General features: G+C 41.1%; 1 protein-coding gene across 4 annotated transcripts in view; it reads left to right on the top strand.

Annotated features, from left to right (window-relative positions):
• The window catches only part of LOC132883352 (spectrin beta chain, non-erythrocytic 1-like), a 202,851-nt gene that overhangs the window by 31,298 nt on the left and 144,971 nt on the right, over positions 1–26,582 (top strand). The window lies entirely within an intron of this gene.

Below are 26,582 nucleotides of genomic sequence, written 5' to 3'. Positions count from 1 at the left end.
TGAAGTTGATGTGTTGGAAGCAGGAAAAATGGGCAAGCGTAAGGATCTGAGTGATTTTGATAAAGGCCAAATTGTGATGGCTAGATGACTGAGTCTGAGCATCTCCAAAATGGCACATCTTGTGGGGTGTTCCTGGTATGTATGTTAGTACCTACTAAAAGTGGTCCAAGGAACAAAACCTTGAGTGTAGAAGGCTCACTGATTCGCATGGGGCATGAAGGCTAGCCCATATGGTCCAATGCCACAGAAGAACTACTGACCTAGTCATCTACCAACCAAACCCCCCTGTTTCCCATATCCCAAGGTTTATGGTAGTTATTGATTCTCACCCTGGCAAGACTGCATAGTTTCTGTAGCTTATATAAATGCCAGTATGCACTGATGTTCGAATGCTATGGGATTCTGTAGATTAGAACTAACTTGCTATTTTTTCCACTGAATTGAACTTACTGAAGGTTGACAGCCATAAATCAAATGTATACAACATCTGCAACTAGCATCACTTTTGCCAGCTGACAGAGCATAGTTAAATGATGATAATGGTAACATACAGCTCGATCATCTTACCTTCTTCCACCTTATCCTCATCTCTCCTTACTGCTTCCCTCCCTGCCTCTGTTTTGGATGAAGAATTTCCCATTGTCCATGTGCAGAGGTAATTCATTAATATTTAGTGCTGTAGGATATACAGCTTCACTTAAAAATATATACTTTTGCTGCGTGAACTTGTATGGTGTCACTGTACTTCCTTCTCCAATTTCGCGTGCTTGGCTGCATGCACATTCCCTACATTCACATGGACGTGCACAGAATGTGTGCCTTATATTTAGGCACAGAAAGTTGACTATGCTGATGCACCTTGAAGTAGAAAAACATCCACGCTATTCCTGATATTGATCTAAATTAACCATAGGCTATTTTCAGGGTATACTATCTTTTAGTTTTAAGCTCATGGTCATTATAAGGGACATCCAACTACATGCTATAATGATATAATCTGGAGTTGTTGGTTTTTTTCAGGACAGTCTAGGTTATGATAATATTTGCATCCGGCTTTTCTATCAAGGAAAAACATTTTGCGTTTCTGAATTTTCCATGTTCTTGAATGTATGCTACTATAGGAAACATGGCAACCGAAATATCTTTTCATACTTCTGTGGATTGTCTGGAATCTGGCAACATAAAGATCATGATAGTGGGATAGCCTACTGTATGTCTTGGCAATAATTTGTAAAAATATATATCATGTACCGACAAAACTACGTAACGTAAGCTCATCTCATCTCATTATCTCTAGCCGCTTTATCCTTCTACAGGGTCGCAGGCAAGCTGGAGCCTATCCCAGCTGACTACGGGCGAAAGGCGGGGTGCACCCTGGACAAGTCGCCAGGTCATCACAGGGCTGACACATAGACACAGACAACCATTCACATTCACACCTACGGTCAATTTAGAGTCACCAGTTAACCTAACCTGCATGTCTTTGGACTGTGGGGGAAACCGGAGCACCCGGAGGAAACCCACGCGGACACGGGGAGAACATGCAAACTCCGCACAGAAAGGCCCTCGCCGGCCCCGGGGCTCAAACCCAGGACCTTCTTGCTGTGAGGCGACAGCGCTAACCACTACACCACCGTGCCGCCCCGTAACGTAAGCTACATTAGAATATCAGTCCGAAGTTGGAGACAAAGTGTTGCTGTAATTTCAAAACCAGATTACTTGAGAAAGGTGAAAGGCCCAGATGAATACTTTATACCATTTGAAATGGTAGGGACTCCTGTTTATTACCTCGCCTGGGACGCGGTCCACCAGGGGGTGAGGTATTGTTTTCAGTCGGGTTTCTTCATTTGTTTGTTTCTTGCTTTTTTTGTAAAGGATATTATGGAAAAACGGCTGGACCAATCTTCATGAAACTTTCAGGATAGATGGATTAGATTAGATTGGGAGGGTTCCCTCAGGGAAATTAAAATTCCAGTAGCATCATTATAGGATAAACAGAAAATAGAATAGAAAAAAAGAGAGAACTTCTAGATAAATAGATAATAGATGGGCATTGGTCTGAAATAGAACCTCCAACATTTTGAGGGTCATCCAGTCAAGGTCACCAAAAAGGTGTAGGGGGAAAAAAAAAAGCTCTGAGCTCAGATTGCAGGAGCACTGCGGAAAGACTCCTCCCACAAGCACGCTGATTGGATCACAACCTGCCTCATTTGCATACACTGTGCTGTCATTGGATGGTTTCTTTGTTTGTTTACACATGCAAAGGAAGGGGTTTAGGCCACGCCCACTTTTAAACCCCATTGGTAAAGACTTCCCCGCTCTGTTGATTTTATTCTTATAAGTTATAAATAAATGGATTAGAGTAAAGAAATCGCTTTCAGGCATGTTTATGCTTATTAAAGAGGGAAAGTGAAATTGAAATCTTTAATTGAAATTGATATCTTTATTTCGAACATGTGTGAACAGTGAACAGTAAAATCAAAACAAAACCAGACAAACTAAATAACCATAATCGTAGAAAAAAGAAAAAAAAATAAAATAAAAAGAATATATTATAATAATTAAAATGAACTTAAACATGTTCAAAAAGGAGTAGGAAGAAGTAAAAATTTAAGTGTGTTCCACTGAGCTTTAGCGCTGGGCCATTTCCGGGAAATAAGAGTTTGGGTCATGGTGACAGCCTGTGTAGGTCAGCCTTGGTTCGGAGGTTTCAGTTTCGAAAAATGTAAGAGGTAAGAGTAGAATAATAATATAAAGTACAGACACTTGGTATATTTTACTTCTGCGATTTTTAAATTGTTCATTTTTGGATTACGCTTCATTATTGTGGCTACTGCCTCAGAGTAAATAGATATGCTATATTTACTGTATGGACATGGGATCAGAAAACTATTTTATTTATAAGCAGTAGCCACATGTACCCATAGGGTACCCCCCTTTTTTTGGGGGGGGGATATCTCATCTCATTCTCATCTCATTATCTCTAGCCGCTTTATCCTGTTCTACAGGGTCGCAGACAAGCTGGAGCCTATCCCAGCTGACTATGGGCGAAAGGCGGGGTACACCCTGGACAAGTCACCAGGTCATCACAGGGCTGACACATAGACACAGACAACCATTCACACCTACGGTCAATTTAGAGTCACCAGTTAACCTAACCTGCATGTCTTTGGACTGTGGGGGAAACCGGAGCACCCGGAGGAAACCCATGCGGACACGGGGAGAACACGCAAACTCCGCACAGAAAGGCCCTCGCCGGCCACGGGGCTCGAACCCGGACCTTCTTGCTGTGAGGCGACAGCACTAACCACTACACCACCATGCCGCCTGGGGGCAATATCTTCCTTCATATTCATCATAAGTGCTACCGGGCAAGGTTTGTTTTGCCTGGCAACACTTTTGATGTATGGTTTGTGGTGAGGTATGGTGCCGACAAGAATGGGTGTGGAGATGGACGCAGAGCTGTATGCAGAATATGGTTACATTTGATGTGAATGCATTGATGTTAATTTTATTGCAAACAGTTTATCACAGCAACACCGTTGGGAAGCTCAAGTCATGTGGTTTCACGTGATGTATGTGCGTTAATTGTGTGAGTATTCCGCCAGGGATTTAATAGACATAAGAATGCAATTTGGACGCATCAGTCGTATACTCTTATTCCGCAGTGCCAAAGACATTACTGTTTCTGAAATGTGATCAGGAAATTTTACTGGGGCACAGCTGATATATACCGGGGCACATACCCCAGTAAAATGGGTCTGGCGACGCAGAACCATACATCAAAAGTGTTACTGCTACACTTACTGTAGACTGAGACTTGGCACGGCAACACAGAATGCTCTATCCAGCTGTGGCTCCAGCAGTGGTGATATTCAGTGTAACAGCACCTCTTGCTTGTACAATATTGCTTAATTAACATCTGAAATAATAACCATATCACCATCATCTAAACTGATGTCATGGTTTTCATGGCATCATGCCATGTTTACAACTTAGGGAGGAAATTGAGTTACTGAACATCACACCTTCAGGAAAAAAAATAAAGTGTTTGGATGAATAGGAGTTTTAGGAGGTTTATTTTTTAAATTTCTACTTGGAGCATTTTTATAAGGACCCCACGGTATTAAATCGAACCTTTTAGAGGTACCTGTGGTGATCAAACTCGAGCCACAAATAAAATCGCTGTTGCTAAATGGACAATGCAGGATATATCTGGATGGCCTACATTGCCAAGAACCTTCCATTATGCTGTACTTCAAGGCTAAGTACATTCAATACAATCCAGCGATCAGTGTCCTTCTCAACATTCTCGTCTCGTTCCCATGTTCTGCTGACATTTATAGACTTCAAGTGCAGCAGACCTTACCCACATACACACACAAGGATGTTTGGAACACACCGGTGTGTGTAATGCATCATTTTGTCGTATGATATCGTAAATAGTACTGAGGTTCAGTTTTGACGTGGCAGAGAAAGTGAAGAGCATTCCTGGAGCTCGTCGCACTTTGTTTAAAACTCACAATGTGCTGCGATATCTGACTTAGTTTGCCCGCTTTATGATGTTTTGATGTATTGGCTGCGGGAAATGCCCTATCTGTTTGACCGTCTGGGAGCTATAATAAGATTCCTGTTTGTTAACGACGGTCTGAGAGATTTGGCATTGAGGTGCCGCTCGATAAGCAGCACATGATCGCTAGTTAGCTCCTTCTGATGATGTCATCAGATGTCGTCCCCGTATCGGTTTCTTATTTTTAAAAGTTTACGTTTTTCAGCTTTCATGCAAACCTTACCTTGACCTTTTCATATGAATACATTTCATGGAAATTGATACAAATTTGCAAGTGAAATAAGATGTTGGAAGGAGGAAAAAAAAAAGTGATTTCTGAATTTTCCTGAATTATTATTATTATTTATTATTATATTTATTTATTTATTTTATTTCAAACTATTTACTTCCACTATTAAGTGAATAAAATTTATATTCAATGCCCATACCTTGGCTTAAGTATAATCATTTGGTCCCCCCCCCCCCTCCACTTCTATACATAATTGATGGGTGGCATGGTGGTGTAGTGGTTAGCGCTGTCGCTTCACAGCAAGAAGGTTCTGGGTTTGAGCCCAGTGGTCGACGGGGGCCTTTCTGTGTGGAGTTTGCATGTTGTCCCCATGTCTGCGTGGGTTTCCTTCGGGTGCTCCGGTTTCCCCCACAGTCCAAAGACATGCATTGTAGGTAAAATACCCAGCCACTGGGGTTGGACAAGCCAGTGTATACTTGGTGCCAGTCCCAAGCCTGAGTAGATTGGGGAGAGTTGGGTCAGGAAAGACGTCTGGTGTAAAATGGACGCCAAATCAAATATGCGGAACAGATCCACTGTGGCAACCCCGAATGGGAGCAGCAGGAAGAAGAAAAAGAAGACTTCTGTACATAATGGTAATTGCTCTGTAGATCATACCGTATGTATACAATTTGAATTTAAGTAATAATTAAATAATAAATAAACAACCCAATATACAGTACCAGTTAAAAGTTTGGACACCTTCAAATTCAATGGTTTTTATTATTAATTATTTTTATTCATTAAGACACTTCATGTCTTAAACTAATGATGGATGTCATTTCTCTTTACTTAGTTGAATGGTTCTTGACATAATTTGGATTACTAGAGTTGTGGAATAGGGCTATTTACTGTATTTTTATTTTTATCCCCCTGGCATATAATGCAGGGGGATATACAGTAGCTATCACTCGGTCTGTCCATCTGTAAACGTTTTAGCTTCTGGAGCATAACTCAAAAACTATTAGGAATATTTTTCACGAAACCTCACAGTTATGTTAAGTGGCTGACTAGAAGAGTTGTGCCTTTTGACGTTTAGGGATTTGCGTTTTTTATTTTTTCTGTATTTCCATGACAACCAATTCAACTTAGGAAATTTTGGAGTGGGGTTTCATGCGGGGGCCGGGGGAGATGTGTAATTTCCTGATGAGTCTTGTTTTGTTGATCTGAAACACATTTAGAAGGCAAGAAAGTGCACTAATTAACTTTTGACGAGGTACACACACACACACGGCGGCACAGTGGTGTAGTGGTTAGCGCTGTCGCCTCACAGCAAGAAGGTCCGGGTTCGAAAAAATAAAAAAGTCAAAGTAAACTTTATTATCCCAGAAGGGAAATTCAAGTGGTCAAGGTGGTTACATATACAGACAAGACGTAAGACAAAATCGACAAAACTTAAGAACAGATAAATAAATGAAAAATAAAAAGATAGATAAATACCCCCCTCTAATTCTATTCCCCTACATACCACACATACACACACACACGCGCGCGCGTGCACACACACACACACCAAATCACAGTATCAAGTCCTCTGCAAGGAACTGTGGCCTTCATTAACAATTCTAATTGCAGAGGGGACAAATGACCTGCTGAACCTAGTTGTTCTTATTTTTCTTTGTAGTAATCTCCCCTTACCACATTTACTTAACTGAAATCTATCATGTAAAGGGTGGGTAGTATCTCCAATAATACTTTCAGCCTTATGTCGTATTATATCTTGAAACAGCTGAGCAGCTGATGTTAGATTGCATCCAATTATCCTACTAGCTGTTTTAATAATACGTTGCAATTTAACCTGATCTTGTTTCCGCATACTACCAAAGACACAGACCAGGCCAAAGGACAAGACACTCTGAAGTACAGACTTATAAAATAACTCTAAAATGCAGGTATCAACATTAAAACTACGTAATTTCCTTAAAAAAAAAACATTCTTTGCCGAAGTTTCTTTACTTTGACAGCGGCACATTTGTCAAACCAACTGATCATCAATCTCAACCCCCAAATATTTGTAGGTGTTAACTCTGTCTATCACTGTATTATTGACGACTGTATTTGGTACTACTTCTGTAATACGTCTGAAATCGATAACCATTTCTTTTGTTTTGCTTGCATTAACATTAAGAAAATTGTCAGAACACCATTTTATAAAACTCTCTACTTCCTCTTCAAAGCTGGCCATTGATGCCTCCCCTGTTTTTAAGAACCCCACCAGGGCAGTGTCGTCTGCATACTTAAAGTAGGAGTGTGTAGTCTCAAGAGCACGACACTCGTTGGTGTAAAGTGTATAGAGTATGGGGGACAACACGCATCCCTGGGGAGCCCCAGTATTAATGACCTTAGCTGTTGAGATAGCCTGATTAAATCTGACCTGCTGAGTCCGGTTTAACAGAAAGTTGTTAATCCATGTGATAAGCCTTGGGTTAACACCTAACTTGATCAGTTTGTCTACTAGTAGGTGGGGTTGGATGGTGTTGAATGCACTGCTGAAGTCAATGAAAACAATCTTAACAAAGCTGTAAGCCTCCTCTAGATGTTCAAATATGCTATTAGTCATAGTCAGCAGTGCATCCTCCACCCCCCGCCTTGGCTGGTATGCAAACTGGAAAGGGTCCAAAGATGGTGCTACCTCACTAAGCAGATGTTTCAATATAATTTTCTCCAAGCATTTCATGGGCACTGAGGTTAATGCAACAGGTCTCAGATCATTCATCTCTTTGGGCCTGTTATTCTTAGGTACCGGTACAATCAGAGACTGTTTCCACTGCGCGGGGATTAATCCTGTTTCTACTGACTTCTGAAACAGCATTTGAAAAGGAAAAGCAAGAGAATGGGCACATGTACGCAGCAACTTACAGCTAATACCATCTGGACCTTGGGACTTATTAATATTAACACGTAAAAACAGTTCTTTAACCTCCTCAGTGCTGATTTGTATGTCACGAAACTGCATAGTTCTGACAGCATCCATTGCCAGTTCCTGCTGAGTTGAGTAGTCGACATTGTCAAACCTACAATAAAAAGTGTTTAAATCATCTGAAAAAGCATTGTCATCTAAAACAGTCAAGTTCTGCATTTTAGGTTTATATCCAGTCATAATTTGTAATCCCTGCCAAGCCTTTCTAGCGTCATGGTTGAAAAATGACTGAATCTTGTTCTTATAAGCAGTCTTGCAGTCCAGTATTTTCTTTTTAATATTTTTCTGTACCGATCTAACGTCCTCCTTTGAGCCTCCAGATTTGAACAGCCTCTTTTTATGGTTTAATAGTTCTTTAAGTTCAGGAGTAATCCATGGTTTATTATTTGGATAAAATTTCACGATCTTTTTTGGCACAATAGTGTCCTCACAAAAGTGAATGTATCCCGAAACTGCCAGCGCGGCATCATTAATGTCCGACGCAGCGTCAATCAGAAGTTCCCAATCAGTGCAGTCTAGACAGTCTCTTAAAATATTACATGCATCAGTGGTCCAACACTTTACCTCTTTTTTCTTTATTTTCTCTCTGCGCAACAGAGGTTGATACGTTGGTGTTAGACGGATCATGTTGTGGTCCGACTTTCCGAGTCCCGGCAGGGCCGTCGCGTAGTAGGCTTTCTCCAGGTTGCCATAACATAGGTCTAGGCACGCCCCCTCCCGTGTGGGGCATGACACGTATTGATGGTAAGCGGGTAGAATCTCCGCCAGACAACAAAGATTAAAATCCCCAAGTATCAGTTTTGCAGCGTCGGGCGCTTTTGCTTCGGTCAATGTCACTAGTTCATGTATAAACGAGCCCTGTGGCCGGCGAGGGCCTTTCTGTGTGGAGTTTGCATGTTCTCCCCGTGTCCGCGTGGGTTTCCTCCGGGTGCTCCGGTTTCCCCCACAGTCCAAAGACATGCAGGTTAGGTTAACTGGTGACTCTAAATTGACCGTAGGTGTGAATGTGAGTGTGAATGGTTGTCTGTGTCTATGTGTCAGCCCTGTGATGACCTGGCGACTTGTCCAGGGTGTACCCCGCCTTTCGCCCGTAGTCAGCTGGGATAGGCTCCAGCTTGCCTGAGACCCTGTAGAACAGGATAAAGCGGCTACAGATAATGAGATGAGACACACACACACACACACACACACACACACACACACACACACACACACACACACACACACACCTGTTAACTGAAAAGCATTCCAGGTGACTACCTCATGAAGCTGGTTAAGATAATGCTAATAGTTTACAAAGTGTCATCAAGGTAAACGCTGCTGAAGTATCTAAAATATGAAACTTTTTAAACATTTTTTTAACCACATAATTCCATCTATGTTCCATATGTGCTAGTTTTGACGTCTTCAGTATTGTTCTACAATGTAGAAAATAGTCCAAATACAGAAAAACCCATGAATGAGTAGGGGTGGACAAACTTTTGATAGGTTCTGTATAATCTGCTTGCAACTTGTCTCCCTAAGTGATGAATAAGTATCATATTGTTGGTTTTGGGGAAACTGCTAGAATATTTTTAGGATTTGTCATTATGCTTGATTTGGTATAAAACAAAATAAACGCCCATTTGTCTGCTTTGCAGCTGTTATCTTTCTTCTTTAACTCCCAGGAACCCTCAGTGATCCGCTCTTACATTCCTCAAAGTTAATCTGCTCCTTTTTTAAGGTAATAGAGAAATATCTGGAAATATGGTTGGAAATCTAAATACCAACATACAGTATCAGGATGCTCACTGTGTAAATACAAGAGTCACAACTCTATAAATTGCATTATATATCTGTAGCAGCACAGAAAACCCCTTTACATGGTCGAATTGTAATTATTTAAAATAGAGGTTTTTTTTTAACTATAGTTCTGACGAGAACAGCTTTCCTGAACTGAAATACTGTGTGCCAATGTTGCACGTATTTCAATCACAAAGAAAGTTACAGCATTTAAAAAAAAGAGGTGAAAGGTGAGAGAATTGCATTTGAAATCTACCTCCACATTTATAAACTTGTATATGGTACCAGTCAAAAGTTTGAACACACCTACTTATTCATAGGTTTTTCCGTTATTTTGACTCATTTCTACATAACTCATTTCTCATCTCTATCTGTAGCCGCTTTATCCTGTTCTACAGGGTCACAGACAAGCTGGAGCCTATCCCAGCTGACTACGGGCGAAAGGCGGGGTACACCCTGGACAAGTCGCCAGGTCATCACAGGGCTGACACATAAACACACAACCATTCACACTCACATTCACACCTACGGTCAATTTAGAGTCACCAGTTAACCTAACCTGCATGTCTTTGGACTGTGGGGGAAACCGGAGCACCCGGAGGAAACCCACGCGGACACGGGGAGAACATGCAAACTCCACACAGAAAGGCCCTCGCCGGCCACGGGGCTCGAACCCAGGACCACCTTGCTGTGAGATGACAGTGCTAACCACTACACCACCGTGCTGCCCTAACTCATTTTTAATTTGAGTAATTTCTACATGTCTTCTACAATAGCGAAGACCTCAGAAGTATGAAATAACTTTTCTTTCCTTCTTAATGCGTTTGAGATCAAATAGTAACTAATAAAAATACAGTAAATAGCCCTATTCAACACTGCAACTGTAGCAATCCATATTATGTCAAGAACCATTCAACTAGGGTGGCACAGTGGTGTAGTGGCTGATGGGGGGGCCTTTCTGTGTGGAGTTTACATGTTCTGCCTGTGGGTTTCTTCCGGGTGCTCCGATTTCCTGCAAAGACATGCAGGTTAGGCTAACTGGTGGCTCTAAATTGACCGTAGGTGTGAATGTGAGTGTGAATGGTTGTTTGTCTCTGTGATGATCTGGTGACTTGTCCAGGGTGTACCCCGCCTCTTGCCCATAGTCAGCTGGGATAGACTCCAGCTTGCCCGAGACCCTGTACAGGATAAGCGGCTCCAGATGATGGATGGATGGACGGACTGTTCAACTTGGTAAAGAGAAACAACATCCATCATTACTTCAAGACATGAAGTGTCTTTTAATCAATGAAAGTAAAGAAAAGCCATTACATTAGAATGTGGCTATACTTTTAACTGGTACTGTTTAAATTGATTAAAAAAAGTGTTTAGGTTTTCAGAAAACTCGATCATGTTGTTAGTCTATCACAATCCTGCAATTGTATACTCACCTCACTAGAGGTGAGGTATTGAAGTCTAGATGCAGAAATGGTGTAGCCATTCTCATTAATGATGCAAAACGTCCCACCGGTCAGGGTCAAATAAAATGGATTGCATAATGGTTTTGGTATTGACCCAGAAAAAGAGTGTGTGAGTGAATGAGCTGCGCCACCACCATTAAACCAGGAGGTAAAATTCAGACTTGAAATAGCCTCATGGCAGTTGAGTATTAAGTGCAGCAGACTGATTGTTGATGCACGGCTTTTGAGCGAGCTGCAGAACCAGTCCCTTTGCAGCGCATCAGCGTAACTGAAGAGGCTTTTAACAGCACAATGATCCTTAACTCAGTAAATACAATCCTTGTCTACAGTGCCCTATTGGCGGTCTCTGAATAAACTGACCTTTAATGGGTTACATTAAAAGTAAAAAAAAAAAAACTGTTGTGTCGGGGGGGAAGAAAAGAACAAACAGGTTATGTGACATACAAAATCTAGAGCTTTTGTACATAATGATCATCAGAACTATATCTAGTACGGTAGCTGCTCACTGCTTTTATTGGATTGTATTTACTCAGAACTGTTTGAAAATACTCATCAGACACTGGTTTATTAATGCAGTTATGGCATCAGCCAATCATATGGCAGCAGCGCATTGCATAAAGTTGGACAGATGAGGATTATAAAACCATTGCTTGCTCTCCTTCATCTTCAGGTGTCCAGTTTGGGTGAACCTGAGCCCACTGTAGCCTGAGGTTCCTGTTCTTGACTGACAGGAGTGGAACCTGACAGGCTTGTAGTACTCGAGTCCAGGACTCGTGACTTGACTTGGACTTGAGCACTGATGACTCGTGCATTAACTGCATTTGGATTTGTAAATTGGAGATGAGGACTATTTTTTTTCTTCATTTTTTTTTTTTTGTAACATGCCATAATGGGCGGCACGGTGGTGTAGTGGTTAGTGCTGTCGCCTCACAGCAAGAAGGTCCGGGTTTGAGCCCTGTTGCCGGCGAGGGCCTTTCTGTGCGGAGTTTGCATGTTCTCCCCGTGTCCGCGTGGGTTTCCTCCGGGTGCTCCGGTTTCCCCCACAGTCCAAAGACATGCAGGTTAGGTTAACTGGTGACTCTAAATTGACCGTAGGTGCGAATGTGAGTGTGAATGGTTCTGTGTCTATGCGTCAGTCCTGTGATGACCTGGCGACTTGTCCAGGTTGTACCTCGCCTTTCGCCCGTAGTCAGCTGGGATAGGCTCCAGCTTGCCTGCGACCCTGTAGAACAGGATAAAGCGGCTGGAGATAATGAGATGAGATGAGACATGCCATAATCATTTGGCATAAGATATTTATACTAATTTCGTGCAAGATTGTCACACCTACGCGCCTTCTTGCATGCATCAGAGACTCTCAGGCGTGCTCCAGACAGCGCACGCACCAAGCGGACTTTCGCGCACGCCGTAAACGACTCGCACATGCACAGGATTAAGACACAATCAGTGCGCCTGTGTAACTGTGAAAACACAATTACTTTGCGAAGTATTGAGTTGCATTGTTAACACATTACCGAGCTGTATTTCCTTGTTTGGGTTCCTGATTTCCCGTTTCTCATCTACGATAGCCTGTTTGTGCCTCGCTCGACGTATTGCCCGTTTTACGATTTTGCCTGCCATTCTGGATTGTTTACCATCTTCACTTGTATTAATAAACACACTTTCTGCACTTACATCCGTCTCCCAGCCATCTCTGACGGAATACCTCATGCTCCCTGATGAAGAGAATGTGCATTCACCTGTTCATACGTCATATTCAGGAACAAACTAATGTTAATGGTGCTGAAACAGCCACCATCAAATGGAGTCTTGTTCTCGTCCTGGATCAATTGTGGACTCGACTCAGTTTTTTTTTTTTTTTACTGACTTGGACTTGAACACTGGGGACTCGAGACTGGACTTGGACTCAAGGTTTAGTGACTCGACTACAACACTGGAACCTTGCACCAAGGCGTTGCATGTCTCGAGCCAGAAACATCAGTGACCCCTCACACCCTCACTATAGACTGTTCTCCCCTCTGGCCTCTGGAAAGAGGTTCCGCAGCATTCGATGCAGGACCACCAGGTTCTGTAACAGCTTTTTCCCCCAGGTCACCAGACTGCTGAACTCCAAACCCAAACTCTAAACTTCTATTTATGACGTGAACATTCCTAATTCCACAGGTCACTTTATACTATTGCACTTTAATATTTTTGCTGCTGCACAATTTCATTTAATACACTTCATATTTTATTTCTGTGCTGAGCCAAATTGCAACGAAATTTCGTTCGGTGTACACTTATTGCATACTGAATGACAAAGGTTGTCTAAGTCTAGCCTGATGTGACCTCCTGCTGTTGTAGCACATCCACCTCAAGGTTCAATGTGTTATGCATTCAGCGATTGCTTTTCTGCTCACTGCAGTTGTAAAGAGTGCGCAGAGAAACGCCGCTCACTGGACGGGTTTTTTTTTTTTTGTGTGTAAACTCTAGAAACTGTTGCGTGTGTGAAAATCCCAGATCATCAGTTTCTGAAATACTCAAGATCACACTGAGGTCAGACTTTTTTCCCGCATTCTGACGTTAACATAAACTCATGACCTGTATCGGCGTGATTTTATGCCTCGCGCCACTATCGCAAGATTGGCTGTTTGGATAATTGCGTGAATCCTCAGGAGTAAAGGTGTACGCAATACATTTGTGTTACCTTTCAGTTTCATATACCATTTCAAGTCCACTTGTCTTGGCCTGTATCGAAGCACAGGCATGGCAACAGCAGGATGTGTCCCGGTTTGATCTCGTTTTGGCCTTTATCATGATGCAGTATCAGTCAGCAGCTCCTGCAGAGCATGTCCTGGTAAAGCAATGAGACACTTTAAGTATTTGGGTAAGGACTTTGAAATTGAGCAAAGGTATTTGTTATCTTTCCTCATTAGCGTTAGTGTTAGTAGAAGCAGTTCCTAAATCCGTTCCTTTTCTCTCAGCTGCTGGTGTAGAATCACATGCTTTGGCCTCTTGGTATCCTGCGTTTCATGGCCCATGTTAAACAGGAAATCACTTTGGCTTTCTGCATATCACATCCAGAGCAACCTGTGCATTGCAAAGAGTAGTTGATATTGTATATTGCATATTATACATACAGGCTACTTTTTCCGTAGAATGAAATGTATTCTATTCCCTTCTAGCGGGTTTATAGATGGCATGCAATATTGTGATCATATCGCTTATCCTCCATGTATTACGCCACTTGGGCCAATGGAGAACAAGCGTGCAATATTATGATTTTTCTATGTTGTCAAGACAACACGACGTCACATGTCAGAACGCATGGTAATATCCACTGACAAAACTTTTCTGCTGCACATGCGCACAATCATTTCTTTGTCTGCCGGGAAAGAGAAACACGGTAGCCGCGGCGTCTTAAAGTCTTAAATTTAATATTCCAAAATTAAGGCCTTAAGTCTTAAATTGCTTTGCCCAAGTCTTAATTTTTTAAACAAAGGTCTTAAATTTACTCATACCGTTCTACAATGTGAAAACGTGGGTTTTGCGTAACATCAGTGAATTTCTTGGAGTATGCGCAAAGAAAGAAACAATATTGATACATTTTCGCGCCAGCGCAATCGTCGGAGTCTGTGGTGGAGAGGAGACTCCGCGAATCACAGCATGGGGAAGTGTCGTTTTAATCAGCAGTGGCTTTCAGATGAAAGATATCGTGATTGGGTGAGGGAGGTTCCTGGAAGCGACGTTGAAGCAAGATGCTGTGTTTGTCGAAAGACCTTCAAGTTGTCCACTATAGGTCATTTTGCTTTAGAGTCTCACATGAAGAGCTCAAAGCACATTGCATCTGCCCTCCACCGCCACCAGCCCATCGCTCAGTTCTGCACGGTTCAATCTCCGAATGCACCTGGAGTTGGCACTAGCACCACTGTCGAACGTCAGCAGCATCAGCCAAGCCAGACATCATCGGCAAGGCTAGCAACAACACAAGGGCCGAGCAGTGGCATGATGGGTGTCGGTGGAACCCCAACACTTCGGGCAGAGGTGCTCTGGATTTTAAAAACAATTACGGAACACCACTCATACAGCTCGAATGAGGGCATAAGCGAACTCTTTAAGGCTGTGTTCCCAGACTCGGAAGTCACTACAACGTTCTCCTGTGGAAAAAACAAAATGTCTTACATAACAAAATTCGGTCTTGCTCCTTATATAACGAAGGAGTTGGTCAAAGACATTAACGAGGCAAGTGGTGGATTATCTATATCTTTTTATCTTTCCTCTCCTCTCTCCTATCTATCTCTTTTTTATATATATATATATATATATATATATATATATATATATATATATATATATATATATATATATCTACCACTCTGTTATCTATCTATATTATGTATATCGCTCTCTCCTATCAATCTCTTATCCATCTGTATACCTCTTTCCTATCTATCTATTTATCTCATTGTCTCTTATCTATCCACCTCCACATCTATGTCTTCCCTCCCTCCCTTGTTTACTAGGAGTATTTACATTTCTTTTTATTCTTCAAAATGTAAAATGGTTGAAGCAAGTTGAATGCTGGGAAACTAAGACAAAGAGTTCGTCTGTTTATCATCTCTGGGTGCATGGTCATAATTAGTTTAGAGACAGTTCTTTAGGCCTTGAGTTGGGTCCTCAGTTTGGCTTTTTGGCTGGTGAGTGCACACCATTGTACCAATGTATTGGTACGCCAATTGCATTTTTGTGCACCTTTAAGAGACTTTAGGCTTACCTCTTTTCTACCCATCCATCCATCCATCCATCCATCCATCCATCTATCTATATATCTATAATGAGGCTATTACTCAGGGTCCCTAGGTGGCATAGTGCCAGTGAATTATTTGTGTCCTCTGCAGTGCCAACTTTTGAGGCACTTTTAAGACATTTAATGTATAGTTTTGTGTCATATAGATAGGCCTGAGAATGCTATAATTGAGGCCTTGGCCAGTCCGCTAAAAAGCTGTTACCGTTTTACGTCCAGGATTAGGAGGCATTGGTGCAAGAGTTTATATTTTTTATAATTGTCCTTACGTATGTGCTTGTTGTTATTTCTTTGCTTTTATTTTTTGTTTTAATTTATCATTTATACTGTTTTTATATTTAAATGCCATATGGACTTCTGGTGTCTCAAAGTTTGTATGTATGTATGTATGTATGTATGTATGTATGTATCTCTCTCTCTCTCTCTCTCTCTCTCTCTCTCTCTTTTCCCATCTATACCCCTCATGTCTTATCTATCTATGCCCCTCTGTATCTCTCTCCCTCCCTCGTTTACAAGGGTACAAAATGTAAAATGGTTGAAGCAAGTGCTGGGAAACTAAGACAGAGTTTGTCTGTTTAGAGTGTTGTGAATGTTTTGATATTTTATTTAAAAAAAATACACCCACATCACTTTTTTATTTTAAGTATAATCTCTGGGTGCATCCAAAGACATGCAGGTTAGGTTAACTGATGACTCTAAATTGACCGTAGGTGTGAATGTGAGTGTGAATGGTTGTCTGTGTCTGTGTCAGCCCTGTGATGACCTGGCAACTTGTCCAGGGTGTACCCCACCTTTCGCCCGTAGTCAGCTGGGATAGGCTCCAGCTTGCCTGCGACCCTGTAGAAGGATAATGCGGCTAGAGATAATGAGATGAGATGAGATCTCTGGGTGCATGGTCATAATTAGTTCAGAGACCGTTCTTTAGGCCTTGAGTGAGGCCCTCAGTTTGGCTTTTTGACTGGTGAGTGCACACCTTTGGCATTAATGTGTTGGTATGCCTATTGCATTTTTGTGTACCTTTAAGACCATGACTTGGACCCTACATTGTGCTCCTTTCTTCCAGGTTTAGACTTGTTTTTTTTGTCTTGAATGTGAAGATTCAACAAGCAATGCACATAATGACTTTTTAAGTATATAACTTTTTTTAATAAAAGTATTTTTACTTGAAACATTTGTCATTATTGGGAATTTGATCTGGTGTTCTACGACTGCATAATGGGTGCGATGTAGGTCTTAATTCTCATTTAAGTGGTCTTAAAAAGGTCTTAAAGTCTTAAATTTATGGTGGTCAAACCTGGGGAAACCCTGAGAAAAGACGAGGCTAATCTAGTGCTACTGCTAGGATTAGCTATGCTATAATGAAGCACTAAATAAATAAACTGAAGACGCGCTGAACACTCGAAACGCTACCAAAACGTTTATATATTCTTCACGCGTCTTTACAAGAGAAAAGCAGACCAACGGACATAAACTGGAAAAGAGACACATCAGAGATGTAAAACTTCCACGCTGGCGAGTGACTGTGACAGTTTGTAAACAAACATGGCGCGAGGTTTGCTTCATTAAAAGATGATGATTTAGAGAGAATTTTGGCTGCCAGGTCGCTCTGTTGTGTGTAGTTGTCGATGTTGATCTTAAAAGTAATGAAGTAAGTTACACGGAAAATAATAATATTCGTCTTGACTGCGCTAACATTGGCCTTCGCTAACACTACACTGGCTGGAAGGTAACTGCACTGCCGCGCTAACAGCACCGAATCACGGGTAAGCTAGCATTGGCCTTTGAGAATGCTGATGTGAAGAGTGTGTATGTATAATACTACTACTAATAATAATAATAATGGCTTTATTTCATGGTCTATCAGATATATTCCATTCAACTAGCATGACATTGAACTCATTTTCAACTCGTTCAGTATCATGCGAGCTGAATGGAATATCTCTGATAGACCACTCAAAGCCAGCCAGTATTATTTAATTATTATACATACAGGACACTTTTTCCATGGAATAAAAACATGTGTTCTGTTCCCTTCTAGTGGGTTTATTGAAGTCATGCAATATTGCTATTATATCGCTTTATCCTCCATGTATTACTCCGCTTTCCCCAATGGAGAATGAGCATGCAGTATTGTTAATATTGCATGTTGTCAAGACAACATGACATCACACCCAAAGATCTAATGACAAAACTTTTCCACTGCGCATGCGCACAATCATTTCTTTGTCAGCCGGGAAAGCAAGAAGACGGGGTTAATTCAGTGCCCAGTTTAAGCACTAAAGAAATAAACTGAAACTAAAGACGCGCTGAACACCTGAAAGGCTACCAAAATTTCACTGGATATTCTTCACACATATTTACAAGAGAAAAGCAGACCAACGGACATCAAAAAACTGGAAAAGAGAGCAATAGCGGAAATATTGTCAAAGCTCTACTTGGGAATGAGGAAAAGTGACGGAGACTTTTACAAGAGGACTTCACTCGTGGACTTCACTCAGCAAAGCCCTTTTGTTTTGAACAACTGCAATGTAACAATTATCTAAGACCAAAAGTAACTGAACTTGAACTGTCTACCTGGATATTGCTTGTATATAAATAAAAGTTGGGTTGTTCAGGCTTTTTGGACTTGGACCATTTTTATTGTTAGAACTTTGACTTTGTACATTGGATTGACAGAACGCTGAATTACATTCGATTAGAATCAGTATTTGATATTGGTAAGTTAACGCCCTGCTCGTAACTTTCGGTAAAATCTATAATTGTTCTATCGAATGTGTATGAATAATAATAATAATAGCGGTCTTTTTTCATGGTATATCAGATATATTCCATTCAGCTACTCTTCAACTCGTTCAATATCATGCTAACTGAACTCAACGCCAGCCAAAATTATTTAAATATACTGTTGCTTGCCACCCTTGCTCAAGTATGACATGAACTTTGGAACATCAACCATCATAATGGCTGTTGGTGAGCCCATAAAGACCATATAAAAACAATCATTTTGATTGATGTTATATTTAAGCGTGTCTCAGTTCTGAGGTTTTGGCCGATGAGACTCTTGCAGAGGATTTTATTTTCCCTGCTGTTGACTCTCTGCCAGAGTTAAACATCACAGCCTTGTGATAATGCAAATGCAATACAGAGCTGTTACAACTCCACTCAATATTATGGTCTTGGATTGCAAAATATGGTTCCAGAGAGTTCAAATTAAATTGTATTAATAAAATAGTTGAGGAGAAACTGTTAAAATTCTGCTTGATCGGGTATGTGCATTATTTGTATCAAAACATTTAAAACAGTAATCATAAGAATGTAATTAAGAATTGTGACTGGCAAAGAAAGGGTTTTTTATTTTTATTTATTTATTTGTTTTTTTGTTTTTTTTGCTATTGTATATAACTATTTGAAGTAAATTACAATTAGTAAGCAAGTGTAAAAAAGGCAATCAGAGTAGCTACCAAGCTGAGGATATACTGTATATGTGCTCATATATACTGTACGTACATTCAAATGCAGAATTCAGAAAAAAATTCAAGACTGTATTTTTATTTACATTACTGGCAGTTAGCAGATGCTCTTATCCAGAGCGACGTACAGCACACCCAGAGGAGCCACACCCAGAGGAGCAGTTGGGGCTTAGGTGCCTTGCTCAAAGGCACTTCAGCTATTCCTGCTGGTCCAGGGAATTGAACCAGCAACCTTTTGGTTCCAAAGCTGCTTCTCTAACCATTAGGCCATGGCTATTTAAATGAAGCCAGAATAATACTCACCTGCCACTATAATAGGAACTTCATTCTAAGACTCCTGTTCTTGGCTGGTAGGAGTGGAACCCAACGTGGTCTTCTGCTGTTGCATGCTGAGATGCTTTTCTGCTCAACACGGTTGTAAAGAGTGATTAGGTGTAAAGAGGAGTTGCTATAACCTTCCTAGCAGTTCAAACCAATCTGGCCATTTTCCTCTGAGCTCTTTTATCAGCAAGGTGTTTCCACTCACAGAACTGTCGCTCACTTAACTCTGTGTTTTTTGTTTTTCGCACCATTCTGTGTAAACTCTAGACTGGGGTGTGTGTGTGTGTGTGTGAGAAAACCCCAGGAAATCAGCAGTTTCTGAAATACTCAAAGCAGTCCATCTGGCTCAAACCAACACCCATGCCATAGTGAAAGAAAGTCGCACTTTGAGATCAGTTTTTCCCATTCTGATGTTTGAAGTGAAAATTAACTGAAGCTCTTGATTTGTATCTGCATGATTTGATGCATCGTGCTGCTGTCACGAGACTGGCTGATTGGAAAGTGGCTGGTGAGTGTATATGACTAATGTGAAAAAATTAATTTGCCTGTAAGAGGATTTGTTCAATAATATTGGTACATAAAATGGTTATTACTACTGCTGCTACGAGCAACAACAATTTGAGATTGCACAGTACTACTTGTTCTTTTCTGATACTTGTACTAAAACCTTGAGCATTAGCTGATACTAATAACCATCTGATATATTTTTTGAGAACTATTCAGCTTTGTTTTAAGTTAATGCCTTTTTTTAATTGAGACACTTCTCAGTTAAACTATCATGCAAAATTCACTTCTTTTGTAAATATAATAAAAATCTTAGCAAAAAAAAAAAAACTACCAGTCAAATCTCTTTATGTAAACAGTTCCAGTTCCAAAAATAAATTACTTTTCCAAATCCAATTTCAGTCTTGAAAATTTCAATGCCTTTTGTTACATGATCCAATATGTTTCTTTCCAAAGTCTGAACTACCATTTTTTTTTATTCTGATTGGTCAGAAGGGAACAAAGCACACACAGGTTTAGAGCTGCTGTTATAAGTGATGATAGGAACCAATGTTCCAGAACATTAAATGCAACTATAAACAGATAAAAGTATGTGTTTTAATTTAATAAAACTGTAACTGTGGTACAAGAGGAATAAACCACTTCAGGATGTGCTGTTATTGGAAATTATTATACACACAGGCCACTTTTTCCATGGAATGAAAACACGTGTTCTATTCCCTTCTAGTGGGTTTATTGATGGCATGCAATATTGTTATATCACTTATCCTCCATGTATTACACCACTCTCCCCAATAGAGAATGCGCGTGCAATATTGTTATAATATTGTACATTGTCAAGGCAACACAACATCACACGTCAGAGCTCATGCGAAGATCTGATGACACAATTTTTCCACTGCACACGAGCACAATCATTTCTTTGTTGACCGGGAAAGAGAGAAAAGGCTAATCCAGTGCTAGGTTTAAGCACTAAATAAATAAACTGGAACTAAAGATGCTGAACACTCGAAAGGCTACCAAAACTTCATTATATATTCTTCATGCATGTTTACAAGAGAAAAACAAACCAATGGACATCGAAAAACTGGAAAAGAGACACGTTGGAAATGTAAAACTTCTGCGTTAGCGAGTGACTGACAGTTTGTAAACAAACATGACCACGAGGTTTGCTTCATTAAAAGTGGAAGATTTGGAGAGAATTTTGGCTGCCAGCTTGCTCTGTTATGTATAGTTGTCGATGTTGAGTTTAAAAGTAATTTACACAGGGATGATGATAATATTTGGCTTGAGTGCGCTAGCATTGGCCTTCATTCATATTACACTGGCTGGAAGGTAACTGCACTGCTGCTCTAACAGCACCGAGTCGCCAGTAAGCTACTGTAGCATTGGCCTTTGAGAATGCTGATATGGAGTGTCTCATCTCATCTCATTATCTCTAGCCGCTTTATCCTTCTACAGGGTCGCAGGCAAGCTGGAGCCTATCCCAGCTGACTACGGGCGAAAGGCGGGGTACACCCTGGACAAGTCGCCAGGTCATCACAGGGCTGACACATAGACACAGACAACCATTCACACTCACATTCACACCTACGGTCAATTTAGAGTCACCAGTTAACCTAACCTGCATGTCTTTGGACTGTGGGGGAAACCGGAGCACCCGGAGGAAACCCACGCGGACACGGGGAGAACATGCAAACTCCACACAGAAAGGCCCTCGCTGGCCACGGGGCTCGAACCCAGACCTTCTTGCTGTGAGGCGACAGCGCTAACCACTACACCACCGTGCCGCCCTTAAATAATTAATATTGGCATAGAAACAGTAACTAGGTTCTGTGTTGGGCCACATTACACCACCACATGTTTTATTATTATCCCCCGCCCAAACGAGGTTTGGATTCCGTCTGGCTGTCCAGTCACATTTTCATTTCCGGGCCATATCTTTAAAACTACTGAAGATATCTTCATGAAACTTTGTATACAGTACATATCAAGCAACATGTGAACTGGTGCCTTTTGCTATTTTGGATTTTTGGTAAAAAGTATTTCAAAATTTTACATAAAAAAAAATAGATTTTGACTTAGTTTCTAAGAGCAATGTTCGTTTTCAGAGTATATATCCAGAACTATTCATGATACGGGTTTGAAACTTGGTATACATGTTAACAAGGTGATATAGATGTGCCTTTTCATACTAAGACATTGAGAAATTAAAATTTTTCTTGTTTCCATGGAAACAATTTCAGACTTGGTCTCTCAGGTTAGTCTTAGGGGTAGGTTTTGTTTCCGGAGCAGAACTTGAAAACTATGAGTGAGATGGTCTTGAAAGTTGGTATGTGTGTTGATTAAGTAATGTATATATGCCTTTTGATACTAAGAAATGTGAGAAATTTAAATTTTTAGCTCACCTGGACCAAAGGTCCGCTGGGTTTATGCCATGGGCTGCTGAGGTCAGTGTAAAGAGGTAGGGTTGGTTTCCTGCAGCAGAACTTGAAAAATGTGACAATATCTTGAAACTTGGTATATATTCGGCATATAGGGCGGGGGATATAGATGACTTTGTATTCTTGTTCCTTACATAATATAAAGCACATTTCAAAGGGTTGTTTCAGATTCTTTGATATTACAACACTGGATTAAATTGCTCAGATTACAAAAATGAATCACTTGGGTGTGGGAGTGCATTGACTGCTTTATGACTGGACACCCAGGAGCACGTGTGTGTGTTCTTTATAACACAGAGCATAGTGTGTGTTTAGTGAATGCCAAGCCATGCTCTAGGCCATCAATTTCCTCTTATTTTGAGCCTAGTCCCTTTTCTGATTGGTCATTTGCAGTGCATTCTTTGAATGTAGCCAGTTTTTGGCTAGGTTTAGTGATATAAAGTAAAGCACAAGGTCTTTTCATGGGCCAGATAAAGTCAGGTCATAGTGGCCCTAATGGACAGTTATGTACACAGACGTCTTGATTCAGTCAGTTTTGTAGCTTTTTGTTGTGCTTCAGGTCCAAACGCCCTTGTTTGGGTTTATGAATTGGCACAAAAAATGAAAAGTCGTGTGATTTACAGTGCCTTACATAAGTCATCACCCACCCCTGAACTTTTCCACACTTCGTAGCATTACAGACTGGATCTGGAATGGACTTTCTCAGCCATCAGTTTACACAAAATAGCCCAATATTGAACTGGGGAGAAAAATCAGTGTAGTTTGCAAAGTTAGTTTAGTGTGAAGCCCTGAAATTATTTCTGTTGTAACCAGTTGGCCATCAGAAGTCCCAACATAGTTTCACGTGTGAAGTTCAGACGTGTAGGTGCAGGGAAAGTCACATGATCTCAATGTAAAATGCACCTATTCCTAGAAGCCCCCAGGCACGTTAGGCATATTTTGTAAATCAGGTAATAAAAATCCCAGTTACGGCCATTTCAACATGTAGGAAGGTTCAGGGGGCAAATACTTATGCAAAGCAGTGTAGGTTCTCTGGCTTTATGAGGACCGTGAACCCCTTGTGGCTTTTAGAGGACTTGAATGTGAGAGAACACACACACAGCTGAAGATCGCTTCTCTGGCGCACACATCACATATTACTGCAGTCTGAACTGCTGCTTAGTCCTGAATTTAGTGTTCTCAAGACGACGACGATGACTATGAGAACGTGTATGGAATGTCTTTTGCTCGAAGTTAATATCAAAATTGAAACGTAGACGTTCTACAGCTTCTGCATGCAGTAAATTTGTGCTTTCAGATGTTAGGTGTTGTATCAGCCTGTATTCTGTTTAATGCATCTGTTTAATACTACTTTCCAAACGGCAGTTGTGAGATCTGTTGAGAGATCAGTCTGGTCCATTCTGCACAGAGAGGCTGCAAATCTTTGCTCCAGATTTCTATGGCAACGGGCTTTGGAGAGAATTAGGCAAATGCTTCATCCAGCGAAGGCGTTGGCGTTGACACACTTTGCTGAGCCAAGCGGGTGGGTGGTTGTGTGCGTATGTGGGTGGGTGGAAGTATAGGTGAAGACTTGCTTTATGGCCTCACAGCTCCCCTAGACCACCCAACAAGCCCGAGAGAAAGCATGTAGCGTGATCAAATTGGCATTAGATGCTTCAGCAGTATTACAGTTATTGTGTTTGTGCTAATGACCACTCACTGGAAACAATAAGTCTCCTCGGACAAATACGATGGTGGAAAATAGGAGTGGGTTGTTTCTGGTTTTGGCATCTTGAAAGTTGGATTGTTTGTAAGCAATTTACTGGAAGAAACGGCCCATAAACTGCCATTTTCACTTTACCATGATTTTAAAGAGGCAACTTTTAATTTGCAGCACCCCCTAGTGCCTGTGTGGAAAACCGCAATCAGCACTGAAAAGACCGAAGAGCATTTTCCTTTCTTTCAACCAGCCCACACTTTCAGAAAGAAATGGTTCTCAACTGTACTTTTTGTTGATGGGGTGATACCCTCAAGTGTACACCTTCTGTAGCTTTAGTACATGTCTTCTACAGAAAAAAGTATATTTTGTACCTTTTTAAAACTTTTTATTCTAAAGGGTAATTACAGTTTTTATCCCCTGCTGTCCGAAAGACCCAAAGGGGGATTGTCATGGCGATGTCCCTCTGTCCATCTGTCCCGGGAAGAGTGCTCACCTTCTGAAATCAAGTCCTCTCACAATTTTTGGAGGAATTTCACGAAACTTGGCAGGATTCTTTGTTATATGTCGGTAATACGCATATTGTGATTTCGTGATGGCACAGTGGTGTAGTGGTTAGCACTGTCGCCTCACAGCAAGAAGGTCCTGGGTTTGAGCCCAGTGGCCGACGAGGGCCTTTCTATGTGGAGTTTGCATGTTCTCCCCGTGTCCACATGGGTTTCCTCCGGGTGCTCTGGTTTCCCCCACAGTCCAAAGACATGCAGGTTAGGTTAATTGATGGCTCTAAATTGACCATAGGTGAGAGTGTGAATGGTTGTTTGTCTCTGTGTCAGCCCTGTGATGACCTGGCGACTTGTCCAGGGTGTACCCCGCCTCTCACCCATAGTCAGCTGCAGTGGCGGCTGGTAGTCTTTCAAACAGGGGAGGCTGGTCGGTTACGATATTTCCAGATTTTAAAAGAAAAAACACATCAATTTTGCCCATACTCTTGCCTCTGATCTGGCTGATTGTTGGCAGCGTCACAAACTGTGAAATAATAGGTTCTTTTGGCCCATTAGCCTACTGTCCAATATATATGATGGTGGTGTTGGGGGGAGGGGTATATTTTAACATTTTATATTTTAAAATTGTGGCATGTTGTTTAAAAATTGATCATTATTGAAAGCAGCTCTTTGTCAGGAACCTCAGCAGTAGAGCTGGGTGCCACACATTTCATTCCATGACACTTTCCCTATATTTTACTTATTTTGACTGAGAAATGTTTTATTGACAATTTTGATAACCCTTCACTTTTAATCCAGGTCTGTAGTGTGAAATGTTCTCGGCTGTGTTTTTGTTTAAAAATGTTTTCCAAATTGTAGCTGTGTTTAATTCATATCCAGAAAAATATATATTCCAATATAATATACTCAGCATAAACATTTTAAATAGATTCTATATTTTTGGTCCATCCATGACATATTACTAAAGTAGCCTATTTACTGTTGTTGATGTGGGTCACTTGCTGTTAGCCAATTCACTTTCTCGTACCAGGAGAGCTGAAAGGAACAAGTATTATTCCCTACCTTTTTCACCAAGTCAATTTGAGGCGTTGGTCTACCCTGCTCTTTAATTTTAATTTTTTCCTCGAAAGGAAGACTGGCAAATGGCTTCGCCAAAATTAAATCAGCAATGCTTGGCATCCGTGCGCAGCTTTCTTGCTAGCTGACTAGCCCCCTCAAGTTCAGTAACTCAAACGAAATTTCTGGAACTAAGATAGCAAACTTGACAACACTATATTTACACTTTATTTACAATGAAAATATATACAAACTAAAAAAGCTGGTAGAAACCGTATGTAATGAATGAAATCGAAATGTAAGCTGATCTCTTACAATACACCACAGCACTTGCGAATCCGCATGGGACTGAACTGAGATTCACCGCTGCCTGTCTATATTTTAAACGAGCTGTCAATCAAAGAAAATATCCGGCCGCTTTCACCAATCACCAGTCTCCTCGTGGAAACTGCCATGTCCCTCCCATGTGAGGCTGGGAGTCCGTAGGCGGGCATTTTCGCAGTATTTGTCCAATAACTGTCTTGCATTTTGAGATTGAAAAGTGCATGGCTCCCAAATGCCATTGAAGTCTACTGAGGCTGGGAGTCCGTGAGACTCCGTGGGCGGGCGTTTTCGCAGCATTTGTCCAATAATCGTCTTGCATTTTGATATTGAAAAGCGCAGAGCTCCCAAATGCCATTGAAGTGCACTGAGGCTGGGCTGCATCGCGCTGTCACGAGGGGGAAAAACTCACGCACACATTAAAGTTATAAGGGAATGATTTCGCACTGTAGTGGGTTGAGCACATATATTTCTATGATTCTGG

Source organism: Neoarius graeffei, chromosome 3 (genome assembly GCF_027579695.1).
Source record: "Neoarius graeffei isolate fNeoGra1 chromosome 3, fNeoGra1.pri, whole genome shotgun sequence".
NCBI lineage: Eukaryota > Metazoa > Chordata > Actinopteri > Siluriformes > Ariidae > Neoarius > Neoarius graeffei.
This window is presented reverse-complemented; position numbering and strand designations above follow the sequence as displayed.